The sequence below is a fragment of the Camellia sinensis genome, chromosome 10 (assembly GCF_055761805.1).
Source record: "Camellia sinensis isolate YWXY chromosome 10, ASM5576180v1, whole genome shotgun sequence".
In the NCBI taxonomy this organism is placed as follows: domain Eukaryota; kingdom Viridiplantae; phylum Streptophyta; class Magnoliopsida; order Ericales; family Theaceae; genus Camellia; species Camellia sinensis.
The window spans coordinates 54,099,489-54,116,412 of record NC_138970.1 but is presented as its reverse complement, the minus strand read 5'-3'; the positions used below and the strand labels follow the sequence as shown (position 1 = coordinate 54,116,412).

Here is a 16,924-nt window from a genome sequence, read left to right as displayed (position 1 = left end):
AAATTTATATATATGGCATGAGAGTTGAGTCTATCATCATTATGTATATAATAAATTAAAAATTGATACATACTCTATCACGTTATTGTGGGTACTTTTTTAGAGTCTCAAATATTTTTTTAATTAAATATTAAATTTTTAAATCTTTAAAAATTTGTTGATATTTATTAAAATTTAAGTATTGAATTTAATTGAAGTTGTTTAATAGGTAAAAAAAAGTTACAAATTGAAATTTGCTATTCTTAAATTACTCTTTTATCTTGTGATAGTGGTCTGGTTTCGTTGTAGCGGTGATGGTGTTGATAGTAATAGAATTGAATACTAGTTTGATAATTGTGTTATGATAAAATAGTGGACAACGGAAGTTAAATTTACATATGAAATTTATAAAATAATGAGTTCTTAGTATAATCAATTTTAGATATATACATGATATTTATAACAACAATGTTAGTTACATAAAATTTGTGCATAAAAAAAATATTTATGTATACCCTAGATTCATTTAAGTTATATTTTTCATCATATAAAGTTGAATTTGAATTACATTATCTTTATTGAATTTATAATATACATTTGGTGGGGAAAAAAAGTGCACTTGTAAAATAGAGTTGGGGCAATTGTTTACAATTTAGTGGGGAATCAAAAATAACAATTATAAATGGGTGAAATTCATTGTGGTAATTACTAAAAGGACATTGTTATTCAAGTCTAAAAATTAAATTTAATTTTTAAATGATATGCTAATTAATTAAATATATAAGATAATATTTTTTCTCATATCTTCTCTAATCATCAATCAATTATCTCACTTATATATCATTTGGTTTAGAAAGTGGGCTTGTATATCATATTCTTTATTGAAATTTCCTTCTCCACCTTTCTGTAACTCACTACTACAAGAATAGTTAAAGATCACACTTTGACAAAAAAAAAGATCTCACTTTTATTGGAAGTGTGATAAAAAAAATTAGATTGATATTTTAATCACACTTAATTTGATTGAGTGTGATAATATTTATTTTTTATGTCACTTTTCAATTAAGTGTGATTATATATATATATATATATATATATATATATATTTTTAATCACACCTTCTAATTAAAGTGTGATTATATATACACTATTACTGTTTAATCACACTTTTTAAACAAGTGTGGTTATATATATATATATATATATATATATATATATATATATTTTAATCACACATTCTAATTAAAGTGTGATTATTTATATATTTTTTAATCACACCTTCTAATTAAAGTGTGATTATATATACACTACTACTTTTTAATCACACTTTTTAAATAAGTGTGATTATATATATATATATATTTTTTTTTTTTAACCACACATTCTAATTAAAGTGTGGTTTTTATATATTTTTTAATCACACCTTCTAATTAAAGTGTGATTATATATACACTACTACTTTTTAATCATACTTTTTAAATAAGTGTGATTATATATATATTTTTTAATCACACATTTTAATTAAAGTGTGATTATATATACATTACTACTTTTTAATCACACTCCCTAAATAGGTGTGATTGTATAAAATATTTCAATTTGATTTTTATATAAAATATACAATTCCCAAATCCGCACCTCTATTCTACCCATGAATGATCCACTACTAGAAAAGGAGGCTTTAGGCACGAAACTTTTTCACCCATTTTTTCATCTTTCTATCTCTCTGTCTCTTCTCTCTTCTCTCTCTCTCTCTCACTCATCACTCTTCTCTGTCTGTCTGTCTGTCTCTCTCTTTCTCTCTGTGTCTTTGTTTCTCTTATTTTTCTCTCTTTTACTCATCACTCTTCTCTGTCTGTCTTTCTGTCTCTCTCTCTTTCTCTCTGTGTCTCTCGTCCATCTCTCTTCTGTCTATCTCTCTCGTCTCTCTTCTCTCTCTGTCTCTCTTCTCTATCTCTCTTCTCTTTATTGTTCTCGCTCATCTTTCTCTGTCTCTCTCTCGTTTATCTCTTTTCGCTCTTTTTTTTTCTCTCTCCCTCTTTGTCTATATCTTTTCACATATTTTTTCATCTTCCTCTCTCTCTCTTCTCTTTCTCTCTCTCACTCATCACTCTTTTCTTTCTGTCTATCTGTCTCTCTCTCTCTCTCTGTGTCTCCCACTCATCTATCTCTTATCTCATCTCTTTTCTCTCTCTGTCTCTTTCGCTCATCTCTCTTCTCTCTATCTCTCTCATCTCTCTCTGTCTCTCTCGCTCATCTTTTTTCTCTCTCTGTCTCTCTCTATCTCTCTCGTCCATCTCTCTTTTCTCTCTGTCTCTTTTCTGTCTCTCACTCTCTGTCTCTTTCTTTTTTTGTCTCTCTCTCTCTCTCCCACCGTGTTTGCGTTGCTCACTGTCTCCCTCCCGTCTTCTCTATTTACTGAGCTCCCTCTCGATTTATCGATCCACTACAAGAAAATGTACTTTTAGCAACCACTTTGTCTCTCTCTCTCTCTCTTCTATCCGTCTCTCACTCATCTCTCTCTCACCACCCATCTCCTCTACCACCTTCACCACTACTACAAACGTCATTCCACCACCACCACTACTTCCACTATCGTCACTTCATCTCTACGACTACCATTACTACTACTATCGCCACCACTCCACTACTACCACTACCACTACTGCCACTACTACTACCATTACCTCTCCTTCACCCCTGTCACTCCATCTACACTACCACTACCACAACTTCACCACTAATATCTTTCACCATCACTACCACCACCACCATCATCTCTTATCCACCACCTCCACCACTAATGTCGCTCCCTTTCCTCGACCACAAAAAAATAGTTCATGATTTTTAGTAACAAAAAAAAAATAGGCCGTAGAAAAATATTTTTCATTGACCATAGAAATTAACTTTTATTTTAGTGAATTTTTTTTTATTAAAATATTACCCCTACTTCTACCAAATAAAAAATAATAATAATAATTTTTTTAATTAAAATAAAAATGAAACAAATAAATTTTCAATCTTAGTAACTTAAAAAAAATGAAATTTTTTTCATTAACTACAAAAAATAAATTATTTTAACAAAAAATAAATTTTTTTAGCGACAGCAACCCTCGTCACAAAAAAAAAAAAATTAAACGACATTGTTTTGTTGTTTAAATTTTATTTGTGACCCCAAAAAAAATATTTTAATTTTTTTTTTATCCACCCCTGTCTCCCTCTTTTTTTTTTTTCATTCCCGCTTTTTTTTTTCCATTCCCCTTCCCCAGGGGCCCAAAACCAAAAATCCCTAATCTCTTAAGATTTGTTAAGCCTCAAGGAGATTACATAGAGCTTCACAGGAAGAGAAATGGCTATCGCCATGATCATTTCGAGCGCAAACGAAAGAAAGAGGCTCGTGAAGTCCACAAGCAATCTCAGATTGCTCAGAAGGTTCAGTTTCTTCACTTTTCTATTGAGGATCTTGTTTACTGTTTTGGAAAATGAAATTACTATTGAGGATCTTGTGGACTCACAAGTCACCAGATCAACTGTCTATAAATTCCTGGGATGTTTTGGGGGCTTTTTTTTCTTTGTGGGTTGTCTTTGTTTTTTCATTTGAATAGTATCAACTTTTAGAGTGGTTTCTTTTTGATTTTGACTCTTCTCTCTCTTCTTTGGACCTAAAGATTCATCAGATTTGGGTAATAATCTCATTTGGGTTTTCTGTTTCTTCTTCTTTGTATTGTAAGAGATTGGATGGTCAGTCTGTCAGTTGCTTAATGGTCTTATTTGTTTCACTCTCAAATTATAAAATATCATTTTTATAAATTTATTTTCTATTTTTGTTTTTGTTTTTGAAGGTTTGTAACTGGTGATTATGATGTTCATAAGTTTTGATCTTGATATCGGAAGATGATTACTGTATTGGGCTTTGTATTAGTCCTGAATCCCTCTTTATTATTTTTCTCTCTATTTTCTTATCAAGATTTGATGATGTTGAATATTTGGATTCTCACAAAGACAAATAAATGTGGACAATTTTGATCTGAGCATTTGAATGTGGCAGTCATGACATCTAATAGATTTATGAATTTGGTTTTTGAATCCTTATTGCAGAACACTATTTTTCTTTTCATTAGTTTTTATTTTTATAAATCTTCATTTGGTGTTGGTAATTCATTTGGATTTTGTTACATGCTGAGAACCGCGAGTTTCTATTTCTATTTCTATTTTTATTTTTTTAGGATGTATGTATATCATTCTTCTTTTAGGATATATTTTCATTTTGCGGCTTTTATTCCCTGGAGAAAGTAGCTGCTCATGCATCATCATTGCTTGGAAGAATAGGGAAACATTTATTCTTGAGAGATGGTGATAATGAAAAACCTCCTATTTTACTTCAGATGGCCAACAATACTGATGATCTTCCATTTATGTGAGCCCTCATGAATTTAATAGATTCTGATTAGAAGTCAAACAAATGTTTCTTTGTGACTACAAATGATATAGAACCTATCTTGACTCCTTGTCTTGTCTCTGCAGATCTACTCTACGGTCCTTTAGGCATCGGGTTGCCTACGCTAATGCACGATATGATCGTATCCTGCCATACTATATACATTTGTTTATTATTTTTTACTTGTTTATGTAGGAAAATATTTGGAGATAAAATGTCAGGACATTTAAACATATGCTCAAGCAATACATGAAAAACTAGTTAGGCTGTTCCAATTTTCTTCTTTTTGAAATCCTCTAATTTATGTGAAGAACTTAACACTTCCTCTTAGATCTTGCTGGATGGAGTACATCATCACTGCAGCGTCGAAGTGAGCTCCCAAAGGTAATTCTTAATCTTTATGGAGCTTAAGAATTGTGTTTCCAAATTTTCTTACTTTTTTTTCTTTCTTTTTTTTTCAGCGTCAAAATCTGTCAAGAATTGACAAATACCCGCATGTCATAAATGTGGAGTTAGCAAAACCTGTGAATACTCAAGAAGAAATGTCTTTAGAGGGCCAAGTCAATGTATGCAAGACCATTGATATGGAAGGTTAGTTACCAAATTTTTGTCAATGTTATTCATGTTCTACAGCACTAATCTTACAAGATTCAAGAACCATTACTTCCCATTAAAAAACCAAGTTAAAAATTAAAATAAAAAAGGTTTTTCCTTCATGTTAAATGTAGATTTCACTTGTATATTTAGTTTTTCTGGAATTGTGAAAGAGAGTAAAAAGTTACTGGCAATATTGTGAATCCCGCTCAACACCATGTTGTACCAGCTGGTACATACCATTTTAACAGGAAACTGGAATAATGGAGACTTAACACAGTTCCAGTTAATTTTCTGGCTTGTACCGGATTATTTTAGGTGTATCGGGCTAGCTCAATTTCCAAGCATACAGACTGTTCTAGCATATACCAGTTGGTGAAAAGAATGAAATAACTGAAAATGAATTTCAGTGTGAAACAAGGTTGGGCTTCGAACTAGCATGTCTTGGTTTAGTCAAAACTGGAAGAAAAACACACACACACACACAACACACACAACCTGATTTGTTATAGCAAGTGGAAAGAAAATGGAAAAGAGAAATTGAAGAGGTAATACTAGAAGTTCTAGAACAGTTATTTGGTGAAGAACTTTATACAAGTAAATGAAATTTTCATTATGCTCTTGAGGATTTGAAGTTCAATATGATTTCATTACCATCATTTCAGATTGTCGAATTATTCTGAGCTCTATATGTAAGTAAAATATTTATTCTTGATTATTCCTTAATTTTCACACTCTTTCCTCATTGCGTCCAATTGTAGAGGCAATGATCAGGGGTCTCACAAAAATGAGCTGGGAAAGGGTTGATATTGACTTCAGTGGAACTAAACAAAGACTTTTGGCGCACAGCACTATTCAGGCAAGTTTCTTCTTTCTCTTTAATTTAACTACAGAATCAAGGAAAAACATAATAACCTCAATGAGTAAAATGCGGTTTGGAGGTCAACCTCTTGAAATGGATTGGAACTCTCTAGTTTGAATTCCCCTCCAGATAAAAGAGGGTCAGCACAATCAGATTTCAGTCCATTTGGCAAAATATGAGAGAAGTAAACAAAGAAATGATAGTAGTACTAGTTTATCTTCTTCTTGTTTGGATAGTATAAGAGTGAGATAAAAGAGAAAGAAAGTAGTTTATCATCTCTTCTTGTTTGGGAAAGATAGTAGTATCAACATTTCTAATGAGTGACCTTTTTCTTTTGTTCTGCTCGTGCAGATAAAAACTTACTGTGTGAATTCCGCCGGAGCTGATGTGATACAACATATGATCTACAATTTTCTCTTATAGGTGTCACCAAATTACATTTATTTATGCATCAATTTATTTTATTTTATTTTTCAGTTTCTTCCATATGGAGATAATGTAAACATGCGCAAGCAATCCTTGAGCATTTCGTTCCTTTTAGAACTCTAATTTTTAAAATTTCAGAAACACTGGAGTTAGTAATTTTCCCTGTTTTAGAGTTATATGTAACTTTCTGCCTAACATGCTATTTTAGTATTTTTTTTTTATTTTTTGACAAAAATATAAGGTAAAAAAATTATATTTGGGATCATTTGTTGACTTTTTACAGAAAAATGTACGAAAAGTATAGAGAAAAAACAATATTTGACCTTTTTTTTCTTTTTTTTTTTTAAGTTGTTATAAGTTGTTGATTTTTTTTTGATTTTTTTAATGATTTTTTGATTTTTAAATTAAAATATTGAGTTAAAAGTGCCAAGGAATAGTTTAAATTATAGTGCATTTGCGAAATGTTTGATTGGTGGTTATGCGCTTGTAATTTCAGTTCGTGGATATTATTTTAGTGTAATTGGTATACTGGATGGTGTCCTGATTACTTTGACAACATGTGTGTGTAGATGTCCCCGAACGCCCCGAGGAGGAACGAGCTCCCCCCGTTCCGTTCGATATTGGACTCACTACATTTCAGGACTCTCAAATGTCACGGTTCTTAATCTGAACCAAAGAGTCCAAATCCGGCAAATCGTTTTGAGAAAACAGATTTTTTTTTAAAGAAGTGCCAAACATGGACTGCTTTGCCAGATACAGAGCCGCCACCTAAATATTTTATTTTGGAAAAATTTAGGAAACCCTGACTCGTTTGCCTAAGGCCACGTGTCCGTCATCACCAAAGTTGCCTCGGCTCGGGAACTTGGGTACGATTGGGGAAGGTCACTTCGTGAGCACCCCCGCTCGCCCGATCAAAGATCGGCCTCTACTAACCATGATATCTATTTTGGAAAACATTATGCGTTCTTATTCCGGTTATTAGCCTAGATTTACTATGTGATGCGCACAGCATACAAGTATAGACTGGATCGCCTGAATTGGAACAAAACATTTCATGTTTGTTTGTTTGAAAATGGTTTGATGGTGCTACTCGCAAGTAGGCTAAGACGTGGATTTGCCACCCTCAGGTGGGCTTTAGAAAATATGATTTTGCCACTATCTAGTGGGCTTAAAACACACAGTGAATGAGTTGTTCCAATCCAAATAACTCAACCTTCACCCACAGGCATTCAGGCAGTTATATCACATAAGCAATTAGCCTCATGGTAAGCATGCTATCATGGCAGTCACTCACACGCATGCTAGGATGCTAAAGCATAAAACTTACCGAGTACTCCAAGCCAAAACAGAAGCTAGGTTAGAAATCCATGCATGATCCTAACTATACAGAAATGCCTAATGCAACACATGCAAAAATGCAACTATAGCAGGCTCGGCTATTCTAAACATAGCATATGAAATGCTACAGCTAGCATGTATTCAACTTGGAATTGAAAATACGATGCAGTAAGTATGATGCGCCGAGCCCGGTGCATGTAAAACAGATGAATGAATGCAAACATGCTATCATACTGTATGCTAATTGAAATATGCCCTAATCTAACCATCATAAGCAGGTAAATAAAAGAGAGAAAGACGTGGGGTTGGAAGACATACATCACACACACGCACACTTATTACAACATTGCCCTCGCGCAGAGGGTCCGAATAAAATAATATACAGTCCCAAATGAATATTACAGTCCAAATATGTACAAAACCCTAATTAATTAACAAATTAATGTAAGAAAGCTGTAAACTAGCATGCAAGCTAGGGACTGCCTTGACTCCGCTCTGGATGATGAATGATGCATGCTCGGGTTGCCTTGCACGAAAATCCACTGCGATGCCCCAATTAGCCTCTGTTTTGCAATGATTTCTTAGAAAGCGCGCCAAGCCCCGAAAGACTGCTGATTCTTGATTTGCTACAACAGAGAGCAGGAAAAGGGCATGGCAATGTATTTTCACAAATGTATGCATGCCTCGATCCTCGTGCCACCAATCACGCATCTCGATGCATGATGGCCGAGGAGTCGAATTGCACAACTCAATATGGAATGAATGCACATGAAAACACAACAAAACCTAGACTCCATCATGGATAATCCGGAGTGTCGGCGACTGGGAATTGAGACACGTTTCGTCACTCGGAGTACGAAACGTACCTCGTTTCCCGTGCTTGGGCTAACTCCTATCCCAAGCACAATGCAATATGCATGACATGCATGAATGCAACTAAGATACAACCTAGCATGCACGATGCTATGAAATGGCATACACGATGCACGAGGTAACATGGCATACACAATGCGCTAACATACAACCTAGCATACACAATGCTATGAAATGAAATGGCATACACAATGCATAAATGGACTTACACTAACACAAGTGGACCTCATCCACACTCACATAAGAGGCCATTAGATGAAAATGAGATACTCGAGATGCGTGCTCGCGTGCACGCAAACCGAGGACCGATCCTAAGGCACCAAATGCCACTCTAACAAGACATGGCAAGGCATGGAATATGGCACACTAGCATGCAAATTTCAGTAGCAAAACATGATGCAAAACAACCCCGAAACATGGCGATATGGTACCCGATGCATGAAATGAGACCCCAAATGCAAAACTAGGCACACGCAAAGGCCTATAGCTATACAAAGCATGCACTATTTGATCATGAAGCATGAATACAGATTCAAGGCAGTCCCAAAACAAGCATATTTACAGTTTTAAGCAAGGCCAAAAAATGAACACAAATAAGGCTAAACCGATATGCAAAAATGGCCCTAAATGTGAGATAAAGAAGCAAGTCATAGCTGCTGGCCCAAAACATAAGAGGGCCCTTCAATAATGTTGAAGAGGGACCCAAAACATGGCATTTTACAGTTTATGATCAAACCCAAAACAGTTCACATGCAAGCCTAAAATACAATGCAAAATAAGGCCTAAAAAGAGGTTTAAACACAAAGAGCAAAAAGGAGGCTCCAAAAAGCTAAAGACCCTTGATCAAACATGAAGAGGGGGTCAAAATAAGGCTATTTACAGTTCGGACCAGAGCCCAAAAATATAAGCACAAAGGGCTAACAAATCATGCAAAAATAAGGCCAAAAGAGGGATATAAAAGTAAGTGGCAAATGGAAGCCTCAAACAGTGATGAGCCCTTCAACAATGTTGAATAAGGGCTCAAAATAAGCCACTTTACAGTTTGGAATAGAGCTCAAAACAGTTTACATATAGGCCTAAAATAATATGCAAGAAAATGGCATACAAAGGAGGTAATGAAGCAAGTGCAAAAAAGGAGCCTCAAACAGTGAGAGGCCCTTAAACAAATATGAAATAGAGCTCAAAAAAATGATATTTTCAGTTAGGGTCGGAGCCCCAACATGCAAGCACAAAGAGCTAAGATGTGAACCAAGAAAAGGGTCAAAAAGGGGAGAAGAGGACTTTCCCTTGAAGACTAATCTTTGACAGCATTTTGGACCAAGAAATGCTGCCTCCTAAGCTCTGAGAAGACCCTCCAAGCTTCTGGAATGGAGTGGTGGTGTGGTGCTAGGTGATGATGAGGAAATGGTATAAGAATCAAAGGGTTTTTTAAGGCTTAGAGTAGAGAGAGAGAGAGAGAGAGATTTAATGTGAGAGCTCCAAATCAAAATTTTCTAACCCCTAAAACACAGCTGGGGGGTCTGTTATATAGACACAAGAGGGTGGAAAAGAGGGGGAAAAATGGAGGGAAAATGAAATTCAAATTTCCCCCCAAAATTGGCCTAAAAGGGAGATAAAGGGGCAAGTGATAGTAGGAGATCTCAAACCGAAGAGAGCCCTTCAACAAAGTTGAATAGAGGCTCAAAATAAGACACTTTGTAGTTTATGACAAGCCACGAAAATAAATACAAGTAGACCTAAACTATCATGCAAGAAAAGGCCTAAAAGAGGGGTAAAGAAGCAAGTGGCAGTAGGAGATCTCAAACAACAAAAGGTCCTTAATCAAACATGAAAAGGACCTCAAAATATGACTATCTCAATTTTGGGTCGGAGCCCAAAAATACAGAATGAAGGTTCGGGAGCCAAAACACGTAGTTCGGGGCCCCGAAAGTGGGCTGTTAGGCACCGGAAGTGGTGTTCGACCACGAAGTTGGTCTCTCGGGCCGCAATGTCCCTCAAAAGGGAGTAAATAAGATGTATGCCAAAAACTGGAGCAAACGGAGGTGGTTAAGTGGTCCCGAACCGAGGCACACGGCTAACGGCTCCGAAAAATAGGAAACTGGACTCCAAACGGGCAAAACGGCCTACGACCACGAAACGTAGCCTACGGCCACTGAGAGATGATCTACAAGACCTCTCCCTCCCTTCGGGAAGAGAAAACAGAGAAAACAGAGCCTGATTCGTAAACCGAGGTAAAGCACAAAAGAGTCCGGAAGTCCGGAGGCAAGGCTCGCAGCCGAGACTCTGAAACTTCTGAACGAGCACAATATGCAATATCACCGAGCGCTCAACTGGTGACGTCTGAGTCTCAAGGTCGGTCAAAAATGGGGTGTCTACAGTGTGTGGAACCTAAATGTGGGTTCTACGTGTGGAACCTAAATATATTTTCAAATATTAATAAAATGAATTCATCATTTGTATTTCTATATTCTACAATTATTTTACATTCTTTATATTGCAATTAATTGTCATGTGATTGATATATTGATGTTTTTAGGTTATGAAATTTATAACCTTTTAATTTTAATTAGTGTTATTTTGTTTTTTTTCATTACCTCTGAATAAGCTATTCACATAGTTGACATATAATAAATTTATAAAAGTATAATTTTTAAAAATGTTTCAGACATATCGTGTCGTGCATGTTTTGAAAATCAATGTGGCCTTGTGTCAAAGCTGTGCCCCTGTCACGTGTCAGTGCTACTTAGAGCACAGCACAACAAATTATTTGGGAGAAACCAATAATTTAATTTGTGTGTGTATGTGTGTTTCTTCACCAAGTTTATTTGGATTTGATGGTTTGAATTACAATTTTAACTTCACATTACGTAGCACTAATTGAGGATTGGAAAGCACCTGCAGGCTGCAACACTTATATAGTTTTCATAACTAGCATTTGTTTCAATTTGTTAGGGGAGAACATATGTACAGGTGTAAAACTGAATAGATCACACTCCAATTGTATGAATTAGTTAAGTGTTCATTATTTTCTAATGCATAGATTTCTACCTTTGCTTGATCTGAATGTTGTTCTAGATTCATTTCATTTGACTACTTCAAAGTTTCTTTTTATCGTTGTTGTAACAATTGTTATTCTCAATAGGGATGAGTAATTCTCAATGGGATGAGTAAAGCTTCTTGAGATATTTCTGACCAGACCATCTAGTTCTGTAAGTGCTCTCTTCCTTCCCTTTTATTTGTTTATTTATTTTTTGAGGTTTTCTCTTCATTTTGACTCATTTATTTGTGTTTTTTCTTATAGAAAGAACATACTTGTTTATACTTCATAAAGTAAATCATTGTAATTTGAAAGATATCTGAAAAGGAAACACACTTGCACTTCCTTGAGTGCAGTAGGATTGGGATTGTGTTCTTAATTGCATTTATTCAAGAACCATAACAGTTCTGTGGTGAATCCAATCAATGATTAATCCTACTTAGAGGTGTGATATAAGAGATGATATGTTAATTCTATGATTTTTGGAGATTGTTGAGTGTTGTTGGGCTCTTTCATCTCAAGTCTAGAAGAATGAGGTTTACCATGATCAATGAAAGAGATGGGAATCGACACATTTAGTAAAGCCACTTAATTTGTTCATACATGTCAAAGGTGTTAGTAATCCATAATGCCTAACTATAATCGGTAAGACTCAAAACACAAGAAGAACAAACACACAAGAAAGAACACACAAACTTGACCTCTAGGTGACAATGCTTTAAGGCTAGGGAAATTAACAGAGAGTAAATTAGATATGAAAAATAACAGCAGAGAAAATAATATATAGTTTTAGTCATTAGGTGATCCAATTCATTATTAGATAAAGAAGAAGAAGAAATTCTTGACCTAAATAACAGCAGAGAAGAAATTTAGAGAAATTCTTGATGGGTTTCCCAAATATTTGATTTTTGTTTAAACAAATCTTTCAAATTTGAATTAGTAAGATGTGAGGGTAATTTGTATAGAAAATTGGGCCGAGCTGGGTAAATGGGCCGTTTTGGACCGCAATATGAAGGGCTGAGTAAAAGGGCCAGAGTTAGACCGGTCTAGGAGAATCTTGAAGTTACGCCGGTCCTGAGGTAAGCTCGGTCGTCGCACTAAGTTAACACGGTCATAATCTTGTGTGGGTATCTCGGTTACCATAGGCGTGGTTAGCTCGGCCGCACTATTTGGAACCAAGGCATGATGTAGACATAGCAAGCCTCACTCTTAATTTAGCTCGGTCTCCGCAGGGAAACCGAGGTACAAACTGCGGAGTAAAAAACCAGGCTAGTTGAGTCTCGGCCATGTGGTTGCTAGCATAGCATGGTCATTTTATTTCGGTCGTGGTAGCCCGGCCATAGAAGAACCATCTCACTTGGTTTAAGCAGTGAGGGGGGTGTTGGAGGATAAGGATTATCCTTCAGGAGGTTAAATCCTAGGAGGACTCTGCATGGAGAAGTAAAAGTCCTACTAGGATTATGCCACACGAAACCTATAAAGCTCACAAATATCACCTGCGAAGAGGTAACACAACTTTGCTTTCTGAATACACGGAGCTTTTGTCTATTTGTCAAGCTTACTAACTTAGGCATCGGAGAGGTTTCCGGCACACACCCGCCGGCTAGCTCACGTTTGTGTTTTCAGGTGATAAAGCGACGACGTACAGAGGAGCGCAGACTTGATCAACAGGATTATACGAAAAAGTTTATTTCTTTCCTGTACAATTGGCGCCATCTGTGGGAAGACATACAAGAACAAAACCTCTTGATTAAGCTTCTCCTCTTTAAAAACAATGGCGCACAATGAAGATTTACCGCAGTCCGCCATCGATGGGCAAACACCAGATGGGGGTGCAAGGCGTGAAGGACTACCTTTTATCCCTCCCATGGCAGATTTGGAGCCCCAACGACATAACACCAGGAGGGATACTAGGGGGAGGCGAACTAACAGTCTCCGTCACTCTCGTTCGCAAAGTCCTGACAGGCAACGACGGAGGATTGATCCTCAAGCTCTGGAAGACCGGATGACGGAGCAAGATGAATTAATACGGAAGATGGCGGCAGACATGGAGGCCTTGAAGTGCCAGATGAAGAGAAAAGAAGTGGCGACAGGAGAGGGGCACAAAAACAAGACGCCCCCTCGCCACTCAGAAAATCGTAGTAGGAATACCACGCCCTCGCAAGGAGAGAGCAGAAGCCTCAGGACAGGCGATACTCAATTCAGGTCTTCCAGAACTTGTCACTCCAGGTCTGAGAGGATGAGATCTGAAAGATCATACACTGAAGGAAGCACGTATTGGCCCTCACATATACACCAAACCAGATCTAAACAGACGGAGTTACCCAGATCATCCGACTTACGAACCGTGCTCGAGGAAAAGGCACGATGCAAGGAGGATGCCAGGGCACGGGATCCACACAGAGTTTCTGCCTTACAACGGTTGGCTCCTCGGACGCATGGAAGCGTCGAGGTTGGAATGCCAATACCGCGCCTTGCCTACGAACCAACGGATAAAGCATTAGCAAGGCTGCAGACTTCGCCGTTTGTTCCGGCGATTGAAAACGCGCCCCTACCATCAGGCTTCCTTCAGCCCAAATTCACTTCATATGAAGGAAAGACGGACCCCTACTCACACTTGAGCCACTTTCGCCAGGTCATGGCTGTATACAAGCGAAACAAGGCCTTAATGTGCATACTCTTCCCATCTAGCCTTGGCGACCTAGGCTTGACTTGGTTCGAGAAACTTCCAGAGGGCAGCATAGCCTCTTGGGCGCAATTGGCTGAGGCATTCGTAACACTGTTCCGAACAAACACTAAAACCCCGGTGGAGATCGACCAGCTACTCTCCATCGACATGGGCGATAAAGAGACCCTAAGATCCTACAATAGTCGTTACTGGGAGACATTCAATCAGATTGGGGACTGCCCCACCAATCTCGCCATTGCACAGTATAAAAGAGGCCTTCCAGTCGGGAACAGAGTAAGGGATTCGATCACCATGACGCCACCCCTCACCATGGAAGCCTTGATGGAAAGAGTGCATCAGCACATCAGGGTAGAAGAGGATGGCGCACGTGCCAAAGTAAAATCTGGGGCGACCACAGTACCAGAAAAGAAGACCTCAGCGAAGGTTAATACGGTAGATCGACCGAACAGAAATAGATGTGGCAGACGAGATAACGGAGAAGACCCGGATAAAAGATGGTTGAGAATCCGCACTGCCATAACCACGGTGTTCAAGAAACCGATATATCGGATTCTGAGCGAAATAAGAGATGAGCCTTTCGTCAAGTGACCAGCTAAGCTGGGAGAAGCACAGAAAGACTACGACGAAAGATCGCGGTGCACCTTCCATAAAGAAAAGGGGCACCGCACTGAGAACTGCACACCGTTGAGACAGCACCTGGAGGAATTGGTGGCGGCAGGTCACTTGGATAAATACATTGAAGGAGGGACGCAACCAGCCCCCCAGGACCATAGTAACCCCAATGGGATGCCAATCGACGCCCCGCCTCAAGGCATTATCAATGTGATACATGGAGTTTTCGAACCTGAGCGTGTATGCGAGCTCAGGGGATCAATCAAAAAGGCCGAGCATTTAAGAGAGGTTCTAAGTGCCCAACCTGCCATCAAGAAGGGGAAGACAGAAGCCACAAATGTCATGTCCTTTTCAGATAAAGACTTAGAACGGATATATTGCCCTCACAATGATGCCCTGGTCATCACTCTCCGAGTCAAGGATTTTGACGTCAAGCGGATTCTGATTGACCAGGGTAGTTCATGTGAAATCATGTACTACGAAACATTTAAACAACTGAAGCTACAAGACAAAGACTTGGCACCTGTTGTATCTCCCCTAATTGGATTCAACTCCATGCCAGAATGGCCCGTCGGCAAGATAATTCTTCCAGTCAGAGCAGAAAGCGTGACGAAACAAGTGGAGTTCTGGGTATTGAAGGTCCCCTCCACTTACAACATCATCTTGGGCAGAACATGGCTGCATGCCATGCGATCGGTGGCGTCATCCTACCACCAAGTAATGCGGTTCCCCAACGACACCAGTGTAATTGAAGAGGTCTACAGAGATCAGATTATGTCCAAGCAATGCTTTGTCACGGTAAACGGCAGCCGCGCTGCCAAAGGATATGTTCATTCGGTGGAAGAACCTGAGAGTAATGAACTGTTCGCAGATGTAGGCAAAGCGGCTAATCAGAAAGCGGTGGAAGACTTGGTAGAAGTGAGAATAGATGAAGAGAACCCGGATAAGTTCTTTTTGCTCGGTTCATCATTGTCCAGCACTGAGAGATTAAAGGTCTTGGAATTTTTGACCTCCAATATCGAAGTGTTTGCTTGGACACCGTACGACATGCCAGGCATTGATCCCAACTTCATCTGTCACCAACTCAATGTTCACCCATCCGCTAGACCAATCATTCAACGCACCCGTAGATCGGCATTCCATCACGCCGAGATAGTGACGGAAGAAGTAGGTAACCTGCTGGAGGCAGGAGCAATTAGAGAAGTGCACTACCCAAAATGGATTTCCAGCACAGTCGTAGTGCCAAAAAAGAATAACAAATGGCGTGTCTGCGTCGACTATAAAACAGTCAACAAGGCGTGCCCAAAAGACAGCTTTCATCTACCACGGATAGATCAACTGGTAGACCTAACGGCGGGGCACAACCGACTTAGCTTTCTGGATGCATACAAAGGCTACCACCAAATCGCCATGCATGAACCAGACCAGGAGGTCACATCCTTTACAACTCCAAGAGGACTATACTGTTACAAGGTCATGCCCTTCGGCCTGAAGAACGCAGGGGCAACATTCCAACAAATGGTCACCAAGATGTTTGAACCATTGTTAGGAAGAACGATGGAGGTTTACATCGACGACATGGTGGTCAAAAGCAAGGATGAGAATGACCATCTCAAGGACCTATGAGAGATGTTTGAGATCCTAAAGAAGCACAAGTTGCGCCTCAATGCGTCCAAGTGTGTGTTCGGAGTAGGGTCTGGCAAATTCCTGGGCTTCCTTGTTACTAACCGGGGTATAGAAGCAGACCCCTCTCAGATCAAAGCAATCTAGGATTTGGAGAGACCAAACTCAGTCAAAGAAGTGCAGCATCTCACCGGCATGGCGACTGCACTCAATCGATTTATCAGCCGATCGTCAGACAGACTACGACCATTTTTTCAAGCATTAAAAGTCAAGTTCGAGTGGGATGAAGAATGCGACCGAGCTCTGGAAAGCTTGAAGAAATATATGTCTTCCCCACCACTACTTGTTACCCCAGTACCTGGTGAAGAACTTTTCTTGTACCTGGCAGTCTCTCAGCACGCAATAAGCGCAGTGTTGATTCGTGCAGAAGGAATCCAACATTTGCCTATCTTT

At 38.5% G+C, this 16,924-nt stretch overlaps 1 long non-coding RNA gene across 1 annotated transcript; it reads left to right on the top strand.

The window, feature by feature from the left end:
- The first annotated feature begins 4,748 nt into the window (after positions 1-4,748).
- On the top strand, positions 4,749-5,875 carry LOC114305624 (uncharacterized). The gene is made up of 3 exons (XR_014343253.1): positions 4,749-4,801; positions 4,879-5,008; positions 5,773-5,875. It is a non-coding gene; the product is annotated as an uncharacterized LOC114305624 (long non-coding RNA).
- Positions 5,876-16,924: the final 11,049 nt, after the last annotated feature.